This window comes from Lissotriton helveticus, chromosome 6 (assembly GCF_964261635.1).
Source record: "Lissotriton helveticus chromosome 6, aLisHel1.1, whole genome shotgun sequence".
Taxonomy (NCBI): Eukaryota; Metazoa; Chordata; class Amphibia; order Caudata; family Salamandridae; genus Lissotriton; species Lissotriton helveticus.
In genome coordinates, this window is record NC_136067.1 from 1,502,789,522 (window position 1) to 1,502,798,023 (window position 8,502).

The window sequence follows — 8,502 nt, forward strand, 5'->3', positions numbered from 1 at the left end:
TAACACAGATACCTCCTCTGTTTTGGATGTTTGCATTTTTTTGTTGTTGTTGCAGTTTTATATAGTGTGACCTGGACCCAAGGACATTAGAGCGCTTTACATGAACACGAGATTACATCGAACAGTTTTATGCATGAAAAGATTAAGTGATTTGCCCAGAATGACAGGAAGTTGAGCCGAGGTCGGGACTAGAACCTGGTTACCCAGTTCCAAAATTGGCAGCTTTGGCCGTAGGCCACATTCCTTGTCCCCACCTCATACATAATTTGATAGGGGTTAATTAAGCATTTTATTCAGAGATCAGTTATAATATACCAATGCATTCCACAAGGCCTTTCAGACGTGTTTAGGGGATGGTTTACGTATTATGGGATTAGAATTAAACAGCATCATCTTGTCGAGTGTGGGGTGGGTTGCTAGGTTCTCAGATTAATTCTAACTAAGACTGCAGTTGACAGAATTTGCCTGCACTCCAGGAAGCTAATGAAGTGCTAAGAGATTTTTATTGACAGGAGGAAATATTGCAGGATAACTTAATTTACCCTCTTTCCCTGCCCCTAAAAACGCAAATAGTTAACAGATGTAACCCAGCAATGCATGGAAACTCTTAAATGAATATTCAACTCAGGAGTACTTTACCTGCATTAAGTGTTCCTGAGTGCAAGACAGATTAAGGGGCATATGTGTTGCTGTTTCAAGCAACAGGGCACAGCAAGGAATCTGACTGTGCAGTGTTGGGTGAAAGGGAGAGAGCAGGAATACTCCATATTTAAAAAGATGTGGAGCACTTCTGCACTCTCCTTGTGCTGACACACTGTTGCTGCCTAGTTCCAGTATTTTGTGCAGGAAAGGATACCTTTCTCTACAAAAGACAATTCAAAGAGGCATATTCGTTCTTTCTATTTGTGCTACAGAGGAGACATAAATATATTTCTCAACGTTACACCTCTGACAGGTAGGTCAACTATTTTGGAGTTACAAGTCTTTGTCAATCTGGGTTTCTATCAAAATAAATAGATGGATGCATGCAAACACCCGTGCTCCACCTATGTAATCCCTACCCGACAGTGCGCTAGGTGGTGCGCTACTTTGTATTTACTAAACCATGCAAAGCCTCACCACATGGGTCTGCGTGGGTTAGTAAATGCCAAAAATGACTTTGCATTGAGGCTGTGCCAGAAAACCGAAGTAACTCTGATGCAAAATCACAGTCCATCGGTCTGCTCTCCCTCTGCTGCTGCAGGCCAGGCTCCATGCCTGTGCCTGCACTGCTTGACCAGTCAAGTGGAGTCAAGTGGAGCCACTGCCGAAGCTACACTGACTTTTTCCTCCGCTTTGCCCTGTAATTTCTCCAACTGTTGCTTCATCCTCAGCTAAGTTTTGGCTTCTTATTGACTTTTGCTTCCACATCTGACTTTTGCCTCCACTTTCCTCCCCATCATTCTAACTGTTGCTTCCTCTTTTTGCCTCCCTGCTTGACTTTTGCCTCTTCCTTTCTCCCCATAATTCTAACTTTTGCCTCCTCTTTTTGCCTCACTGCTTGACTTTTGCCTCTTCCTTTCTCCCCATAATTCTAACTTTTGCATCCTCTTTTTGCCTCCTTGCTTGACTTTTGCCTTTTCTTCTCTCCCCGTAATTCAAGCTTTTGTCTCCACGCTTGACTTTTGCCTCCTCTTTTCTCCCCATAACTTTTTGCCTGCACTTTTGACATTTTGCCTCCTTGTTTGTCCCCATAAACGTAACTTTTTCTTTCCTTTTCTCCATGCTAATCCGCCTGTCTCCTGCTAGATGGCCCTTCTGCTTCCCGCCTTCTCTGGACCCCACCAAGCACCTCGCCCACTCCCAGGAACCTACTTAATAGAGGCTGCAGCGGGACTCCATTGAGCAGGTCCCTGTGCCAGCTCCCCCTCTGCTGCTGCAGGCCAAGCTCAAAGCCCGTGCACTGTTCGACCAGTAAGGCGGAACCGCGGCCACAGCTCCATTGACTTTTGCCTCCGCTTTGCTCTGTAATTTCTCCAACTGTTGCTTCCTCTTCAACTAACTTTTGCCTCCTTATTTCCTCCTCAATAATTCTTACTTTTGCCTCCTCTTTTTGCCTCCCGCTTGTTTTTTACCTCCTGCTTTCTTACTGTAATTCTAACTTTTGCTTCTTCTTTTTACTGCCTGGCTTGACTTATGCCTCCTCCTTTCTCACCATAATTTTAACTTTGGCCACCTCTTTTTGCCTCCTTACTTACATTTTGCCTTTTCTTTTCTCCCTGTAACTCTAACTTTTTGCCTTCACTTTTTGCCTCAATCTTTGTCCCCATTAACTAACTTTTCCCTCCTTTTCTCCCTGCTAATCCCGTTCGATCCCCCTCCAGCTTCCTCCCTTTACGGGACCCGCCCAGCGCCCTACCCACTCACAGGAACCTTCTTAATGGAGGCCGCAGCGTGACCCCATAGAGCAGGTCCTGGGCCAGTACCCTCTCTGCTACTGCAGACCAGGCACCACGCCCGTGCCTGTACCACTTGACCAGTCAGGCGAAACCTCCGCCAAAACTCCACTGACTTTTCCTCTGCTTTGCCCCATAATTTCTTCAATTATTGCTTTCTCCCCAAATAAAGTTTGCGTCATTGTTGACTTTTGCTTCCCCATCTGACTTTTGCCTCCTTTCTCCCCGTAATTCTAACTTTTGCCTCCTCTTTTTGCCTCCTCGCTTGATTTTTGCCTCCTCCTTTCTCCCCATAATTCTAACTTTTGCCTCCTCTTTTGGCCTCCTCGTTTGACTTTTCCCTCCTCTTATCTTCCCTTAACGCTAACTTTTTGCCTTCACTTTTGACTTTTTGCCTCCTCGTTTGTCCCCATGAACATACCTTTTTCCCTCCTTTTCTCCCTGCTAATCGGCCTTTCTACTACTCAATACCCCTCCCGCTTCCCGCCTTCGCTGGACCAAGCCAAGCACCCTGCCCACGCCCAGGAACCTACATAATAGAGGCCACAACGAAGCCACGCCGAAGGCGTGCCAAAGGCAAGCCCGTCTGCGCCTGTCCACATCTAGCTGCACCCAGCGCCAGGACCCCTGGATCTCCACCGGCCCACCGATACTCCAGCCCTAAACCCCCGGGCGCCGCAGCCACCTCTGCTACCACACATCCTCATGCTCATCAGCAGGACCCTTTGCCTGCCAAGAATGCCACTTCCCCTGCAGTCTCAGCTCACTTCCAAGTGGGCCACCGCTCTCCTCTAACAAGGCAGGATAAAGCCAATGCCTCCTGATCAACTACAGATCCCTCCATAAAATCGCCCCAAGATTTCGGACACCATACCCACCCTAACCCCTGACGCCATCTTCCTTGCCGAAAGCCTGGCTCAACCCAGCATCAGCACCCAACATCGCCACCACCACGCTTACCAGATACAGAACCATCATCAGAGGCACCCTGGTCTACAGACTGCTAAGGCCATGCCCCCCCCTTCTCGAGGCCATCCCCGACTTCATTGCCCTCTGGCTAATCAAGAAGAACTTTATCTTCCTCAGAGACCTCAACTTCCACATCAACGACCCCACCGTCAAAAACACAGCCAACCTCACGGAGAGCATGCAGAACCTCAGCCTCTCCCAAATTGTAACCGACCTGACGCACATTGCATGGCACATGCTGGACTCCATCTTCACTGCCAGCAACAGGACCTGGTACAGCCATACATCGGAAATCACCTGGTCTGACCACTCCATCATCCACTTTAGCATCTCAACCACCCTCAACAACCCCAACAACCAGACTAGAACTCCCCACACGAGGTGGAGTAAGGTCACCGTACCCAATAGACCAATACCCTCAGTGCATCCCCCTCGACACCTCTGGACACCATTGAGGTGGATGTCAACAACTTCAGCGCTTGGAAAACCACCTGCGTGAATGCAGTTACACCCCTCACACCAGCTAAACCATGCAGATCCTCCAAACACGCTAGCTGGTTCGCCATGGATCTCAAAACCTCCATATGCAACTTCAAATGACTGGAGAATATCTGGTGCACCAGCAAATTGCTGCAGGATTGAGTCAACTTCAAACTGGGCCTCAACGAATACCACCAAAACTGAAAAGTGCCAAGAAGGACTTACTGCCCTCCCGCCTCAAAGCCAGTTCCAACCACAGCAGAGAACTTTTCAGCATCATCAAAGAGTTTTTCACCCCTGCAGCATCTGAGAACTGCATCACCTCCTCCCAGGACCTATGCGACACCCTCGCCGACTTTTTATACAGCAAAATCACCACCATCTACAAATACTTCGACCCCCAACCATCCATCATCAGCATCCACAGCCACCCCAACCTCCCTGACACCAACTCAACTGCAATAATCACTACGTGGGACCAACTCACCACTCAAACCACCACCTCCACAATGAGCTCCAGTCACTCAGGAGCATCCAAGGACACCTGCTCCAAAGACATGTTCAACATGGGGAGCAACGCCATCACCGAGGAACTCACCTCAATCCTCAACTCCTCTGTCACTTCTGGCTCCTTCCCAGAGCCATGGAAACAAGCAGAAGTCAAACCACCCCTCTACAAATCCGGAAGAACTCAAGAACTACTCTGCTACGGTTTCCCACTGGAGTTCTGGAGAAAGCTATCAACCACCAACTCACCAACCACTTAGAGAGCAACAACCTCCTGAACCCATCCCAAAATGGTTTCCACTCAAATTACAGCACAGAGACTTCTCTGATCACAGCCACTGATGACATCAGGCCCCTCCTAGACCAAGGAGAATCAGCAGCCCTGATCCTCCTGGTTCTCCTCACAGCCTTCAACACTGTGTCGCAGTTCACCCTTCTACAAGGACACCATCGAGTGGGGGTCCAAGGGAATGTCCTCAAGTGGATTGCAGCCTCTCGCACTGAACGAACCCAGAACATCCGCCTCCCACCCTACACCTCTGGCTCAAAAAACATCATCTGCGGTGTTCCCAAAGGATCTTCACTCAGCCCCACCCTGTTCAAATCATACGTGGCTCCTCTGGCCACCTTGGTCAGAGCCCATGGTATGAACATCATATCATACGCAGAAGACACCCAGCTCATCCTGCAGGTGCATAACAAGCCTAACCAGCTGGATGCAAAACAACTGCCTCAAACTCAACACCGACAAAACAGAGGTACTCATCTTCGGGAGCAACACATCCCCGTAGCACAACTCTTGAGGGCCTGATCCCACAGCTCATGCCAGGAATTTCGGCATCATACTTGACATCAAGCTCACAATGAGGAAACATATAAACGCTGTGTCCTCAGCCTGCTTCCTCACTCTCCACATACTCCAGTAACTCCTTAAATGGATCCCAATCAGCACCAGATGCACCATCACCAGGACATCATCACCAGCCGCCTGGACGACGGCAACACCTTATTTGTGAGAATCATCACCCAGCTGCACAACCGGCATTTGATCTTTCAGAACAGAGCAGCAAGGCTTGTTATCAACCTCCTGAGGAGGGCCCACATCACTCTTCACCCTCCGAACTCTTCACTGGCTCCCCGTCCACAAAAGGTGCCAGTTCAAGATGCTAACCCACGCCTACAAAGACCTGCACAATGTAGGACCTGCCTACCTTAACTACAGGGTAAACTTCCACCACCACCACAGACAACTGTGCTCCGCCGCCCTCCACCCATTCTCCTACGTGGCCACAAAGATCTGGAACGACCACTCCCACCACCTCTGGTCCTTGTCCACCCTGTAGGAGTTCAGAATCGGCTTAAAAACCTTGCTGTTAGACTGCCCACTCCCAGCAGCAGCATCCGCCTTGCCCCAGTGCCTGGTTAGCCTCACGGGTGATAAGTAGCGCTTGACAAATCCATTTTGATTGATTGATAAATCTGGGATAGATAGGATGAACTTTCTTGCAGCTTTCAGGTGGAAGTCCATTTCAAAAGCTTATGAGCACTTGAATGAACATAGTTCTTTGTGCTCTCATGCTAGAAGAGTGCATGCTCTGGTGGGAAAGAGATTTCCATGGAAGACTTTGACAGTATGCATCACAATATGCACTCCATTCCAGTTTGAGCAAACTTAAAGTGCATACAGTGTCATTTTTTGTATAGATTGCATTGTACCCCAGTGAAATTGATTCGATACCCTACTTTCAACAGGGTGCCCCAGATGCAAAAATGCATTTACAAATGCAGATCTTTTCTTTTTTTCTATGACTGTTACAGACTTACTGTACAAGGATATTCTGATATCTATGAGCAAAGCTATAGGGGGCTACAACCCAGCCCCAGGCATTGGACTTGCTCTTTCAGTCTGTATATCTAGTTAGTGTGGTTGAAAATCTTTATCACGTGGCACTGTTGTGAACAAGGACACCTTTACAAGAGCAAATGAAGAAGCTGAGTTCCATGTTCTAGACCAGGGGGCCGATTATGATGGCGGACGGACCTGAGTCCGTCCGCCACCGTAGAGTAGGAGGGACCGTCCGCAGGGGCTGCGGCGGTCCCTCCGTGCAGATTAGGATGTGACCGCCAGGGTGGCGGTCACATCCTCAATCTTTAACATTGCGGCGGGTGCAGCTTCAAGCTGCACCCACCGCAATGTTAAAAATGCATACATTGCATTTGTATGCAGAAAGCGGCAGGCACCGCGCGGTGCCTGCCGATTACTGCATACAACAGCAGGGGGGTACTATAGGTACCCCCCATGTGCACCCCCCACCCCCCCTTCACCCAGGGGGCCCGCAACAGGCCCCCGCAGTGAAGCTCCGTATGCTTTTCCACGGCGGAAAACCCGCCGTGGAAAAGCATTTCTTTTTGGGCATCCTAATATGGCTGACGGTGTCTGAGAGACACCGTCACCATATTAGTGCTTTTCCGCTGCGGTTGTGAGCCAACCGCGGCGGAAAAGCTGCGGACGGAAACCAGGACCCACCAGCCATCCTAATGTGGCGGTGGGTCTTTGGTGGGTCCGCTGCGGTTTTTCCGTATCCTCCGGGCCGGCGGTGGCTTCCGCCGGCCCGGAGGATGCGGAAAAACCGCTATCCTAATCTACCCCCTAATCTGGTTCTCTCAGCCGATGTCTCTTTTTGTCTGCATGAAAGTGTGGAGGGGAGGAAGAGTTGTTAGCCAATCTACTCATCACTGTTTCAATGAACCATGACTCCAAAGAATCACAGACTATCGATCCAAAGTTAGTTTGATTTATTACAAAGCCAAGAACAATTGAACATACAAACACTTCAAGATGAGGGTGTAGAAACACATTGGGACTAATACAAAGCCAAACCTACGGGTGAAATTAAGATGATGCAGCATACACAGAATAACGAATTCAAGGATCAGGATGCAAAAGATAACTGCTCCAATATCGAGTGTCCTCTTCATTGGAGCATCGTAGGTAAAAAGTATTAGTCTGTCCCTACACTATTGCTAACATGACATCCCTACTTAGCAGTTTCCCAAGGCAAGTTCTGAAAAGGTGTTAGCACTAGGGGTGGGCGGAAAACTACGCGCGGACAGCGTAGTGGATGATGCCAGCCACACCTGCTCCCCGGGCCCGGTCCAAGCTTCCGTAACCCTAGCCAGGCCGGGCCCCGGTGGAGCCCCGTCCCCAGCGCCCGGACCCTCTGACGGCTTGCAGGACGGGGGGGCACCCCAGGCCCGGCCGGACGGACGGAGCTCAAGCCCCGGGCCCGGTCCCAGCTACCGAACCCTAGCCAGGCCGGGGAGAGCCTCCCCGGGCCCCCTGTGGAGCCCCGGACCCTCTGACGGCTTGCAGGACGGGGGGGCTCACGCACCCCAGGCCCGGACGGACCTCAAGCCCCGGGCCCGGTCCCAGCTACCGAACCCTAGCCAGGCCGGGGAGAGCCTCCCCTGGCCCCGGTGGAGCCCCGTCCCCAGCGCCCGGACCATCTGACGGCTTGCAGGACGGGGGGGGCTCACGCACCCCAGGACCGGCCGGACGGACGGAGCTCAAGCCCCGGGCCCGGTCCAAGCTTCCGTAACCCTAGCCAGGCCGGGGAGAGCCTCCCCAGGCCCCGGTGGAGCCCCGTCCCCAGCGCCCGGACCCTCTGACGGCTTGCAGGACGGGGGGCTCACGCACCCCAGGCCCGGCCGGACGGACGGAGCTCAAGCCCCGGGCCCGGTCCCAGCTACCGAACCCTAGCCAGGCCGGGGAGAGCCTCCCCGGGCCCCGGTGGAGCCCCGTCCCCAGCGCCCGGACCATCTGACGGCTTGCAGGACGGGGGGGCTCACGCACCCCAGGACCGGCCGGACGGACGGAGCTCAAGCCCCAGGCCCGGTCCAAGCTTCCGTAACCCTAGCCAGGCCGGGGAGAGCCTCCCCAGGCCCCGGTGGAGCCCCGTCCCCAGCGCCCGGACCCTCTGACGGCTTGCAGGACGGGGGGCTCACGCACCCCAGGCCCGGCCGGACGGACGGAGCTCAAGCCCCGGGCCCGGTCCCAGCTACAGAACCCTAGCCAGGCCGGGGAGAGCCTCCCCGGGCCCCGGTGGAGCCC